This window comes from Physeter macrocephalus, chromosome 1 (genome assembly GCF_002837175.3).
Source record: "Physeter macrocephalus isolate SW-GA chromosome 1, ASM283717v5, whole genome shotgun sequence".
Taxonomy (NCBI): Eukaryota; Metazoa; Chordata; class Mammalia; order Artiodactyla; family Physeteridae; genus Physeter; species Physeter macrocephalus.
In genome coordinates, this window is record NC_041214.2 from 66119492 (window position 1) to 66122881 (window position 3390).

A 3390-nucleotide genomic window follows, 5' to 3' on the forward strand; every position below is an offset into this window, starting at 1 on the left:
AGACCATCCAGATTGTCAGCAGCGCAGAATGCATGAAAGAGCGTTAGTGAGAGCTACATCTGGAAAGGGAATTTGGAGCCTGGTTGTATGAGGTTGAATGCCAGGTTGAGAAGACTGAACTTCACCTGGTGAAAAATAGAGAACTATTGGAGCATCTAAGCTGGGGCAATACGATTGTATCTCTCCTTCAAGAGTAATGTGATGACAGTGTGCTTATTTAAATTGTCAAATGTGGATAATGGAGGCAGGGTGATTAGGTAGGAAACTCTTGCAGTGGTCCAGGTGGGGGGTCATGAAGGCCTGGAGTCATGATGTAGAGGTGGCAATGCAAAGGTGTGCATGTATGAAAGAGCTTCTTGTTCTTCTAGACAAGAACCAAGATGAGAGAATGCGGATTTGTAACAGAGTCGGTGGGGAGCACATCCCATAGGCATATAGAGCTGATGAATGCTGTTGCATTGTACCATAAGCATCCCAGAGAAGGAGGTTGGGCTCGTAAAGAAGGATGCAGGAACTCAGTCTGGAGAGTAAGTCAGTTGGATTTGGACCAAATGAATATCTTGAGTTGTTATGTTGAAGCTTTGACCAGTCCCTTGACAAATAATTTTTGATTGAGGTAGCAGACAAGAAAAGTTCCCATTTGGAAGATTTGGTATTTCTGTGGTTTCTTCTGTAAAAAAATTAAAATACAATCCCCAGTTTTTTTTTAGTGTTTCATAAAAAGTTGCAAAAGGGAAAGCATTATTGAGCAATAAAAGGTACGTTTGTGTGTATTCATAAGAAGTGGGCTAGAGGCCAACTCCCATAAATGTGTTCGACTTGAACCTCAGTACTGAACAATTACAAGAACACTGGAGGTTCCTATTTCACTCAGATGATATAATAGAGGCAGCCTTTGCAGCCCTTCCAGGCTAATCAACTTTTAAAGACCGAATGGGGGAACCTGCCCCTTTAAGTGTTGAAAGTAAGCAAAATTGTGATATTAGCAAAGATCGTCTTGGAGCCCAATTCTCTTTATTTTCCTCCCTGGCTTGGAAAATACCTGTGTCTCCATGCATCCCCTTGTGTTTCCAGCCAGTACCATTGGCTCTGAGCCTATCTCAGTTGGCAACATCCGATGCTTATCAGGTTTGGAGACACCACTTTCAAGTGACATTTTGTTGTGCAGGCACTACAGCAAGTGGTTTTCCATTGTGAGAACTAGACCCTTGATATCCATAGATATAAGATTTCCTTACAGAAAGCAAGGAATGGTACCCTGTTCAACTGGCTGCGATACTACTTTCCCTGTTCTCAGGGCCCAGTGGGGAAGGAGGAAGGACATTTTGGGGGAAGTAGGTTGGGAAACCTTATCCTTCCCCATGAAATAACACTACAGAGGCAACTGCTCATTTCATATGAGAGCAGGGCTAGCTCTGCCTTCCACAATAGGTATTACCTGAAACATGCAAGGGCCTTGGAGGCCAAAGATTTTGCCGTATAGTCACTTGACTCCTTCTTAGTCCCTATCACTTAGAAACTTTATGGTCAAACAGGACTGAAGGCCCTCTTCAAGGCAGAAACTCTCAGGAAGAAACTCCCTCAATATTAAACTTTCTTCCCTTTTGTATAAGTCAAGGATAGTTGAATCTGTTTTTTTATGGCTTCTGCAACAATTTTTCATAAATTTGGTGGCTTAAAAACAACACAACACAAACTTATTATTGTTCAGAACTAAGCTAAAAGCAAGGAGTCAGCAGGGCTGCATGTCTTTCTGGAGGCCCTGGAGAATTTTTCTTGTCTTTTCTAGCTTCTACAGGCATCCCACATTGCTTGGTTTGTGTCTCCTTCCATCTCCTAAGCCAGCAATGGCTAGCAGAGTCTTTCTCACATAGCATCACTCTGACACTAAGTCTTCTGCTTCCTGCTTCCACTTTCAAGGACCTTTGTGATTATGTTGGGTCCACCTAGATAATCCAGGAAAAATCTCCCTCTTTTAAGGTCAGCTGATTAGCAACCTTAATGCCATCTGCAACTTTAATTCCTCCTTGCCATGTAGCATAACATATTCGCTTGGTTATCTTTGGGAGTGATATCATTCTGCCTATCCCAGTAAGGAAGGATTTTAAAATCTGCCCCCTTCTCTTCTGTGTTCTGGTTACTCTTAAAAGTTTTTAAAGTTCTTAAAATGCATTCGAACTAGTTCACAGGCTTCAGAAGTAGCACAGCAAAACATTTTTTTCAAATGACTTCAGGGTGGAAGGCCCTGTGCTAGGAGCTATTGGAGGTCCAAAGGAGAGTATGTGGGATTAGACTGCCTTTAAGGAATTTTTACACCCTCCTTGAGTGGATGAGGTAGACACACACAGAGAACAGAGCAGAACAGGATTTGATAACTGCCAGTGACTGGTTCAGCCAATTGGCTGAACCGTGGTGCCACCGGAGTTCAGAAGAGGGAGCGTCACTCTGAATCCCATTGACTGAATGTTTCCCCTCCTGCCCTACAGTTGCTCCTTCCAATGGAAAATTTCAATAAGACTTAACGGAAGCAAGTTTTCTCTACTATTTTTTATTACAGCAAGTATCCTCCAGCACAGTGGGGAGAGATAGGGAGAAGAAGGAAAGAACAAATGCTAAGTATCTGCATAAGTTGACCCCAGACAGCTATAACTTACATGATCCTCTCCTTATACTACATAATGCTGGAGAGATTTCTTCCCTTTCCTCCTAAAGCAGCCAATTCCTTCAGACTGATAACAAGAGTCGGCAGAAATCTGAAAGAGTGCAGCTTACTTGCACAGCTGCTATGGTAAATGAGGAGAGAGAGAATCATTTCATGAAGAAATAGGAGGGAAAGTTGGAAGATTTACTAGAAATCTGTAAATGTGACCACTAGAAAGTAAACAGCTATAAATAATTTCCACCAGAAATATTTGGGGTCTTTTCAGCTGCCTTCATCTTTGAGTCTTGATATAGTTGGTGAGGAGATCATTGAAGAGGGGATGGTAAGTGTCTTTGGGGATAGCCTGTGTAACCACTTTAAAATTGGGGGTTTTTAGGACTTGCTCCTGTCCCTCCTTTATTTGTAGAACAGTATACCTGGTAATGCAGGAAATGTGCTGAGATGACTGCTGAGCTTGACTGATGTGGTGATGGGAGGTGATGGGAGCCCCTTGCCCCCAGACCTGCCATCCTTGGCCTGTTTCCTGCAGCAACACCTTCTCCAGAATACCAGGAGGCAGGAATGCCTTTTCTCCTCCTGACGCAGCAGTTCCTTCCTTAATCTACCCAAAGGTACATCCTCTAGAACTGAAAATATGGAAGCATGCAGACATTTCAGCCCTCCTAATGAACACCAAAGGAATGTACACACATGGCTTTACTTCTACATTAAAAACATTTCATGGTGTG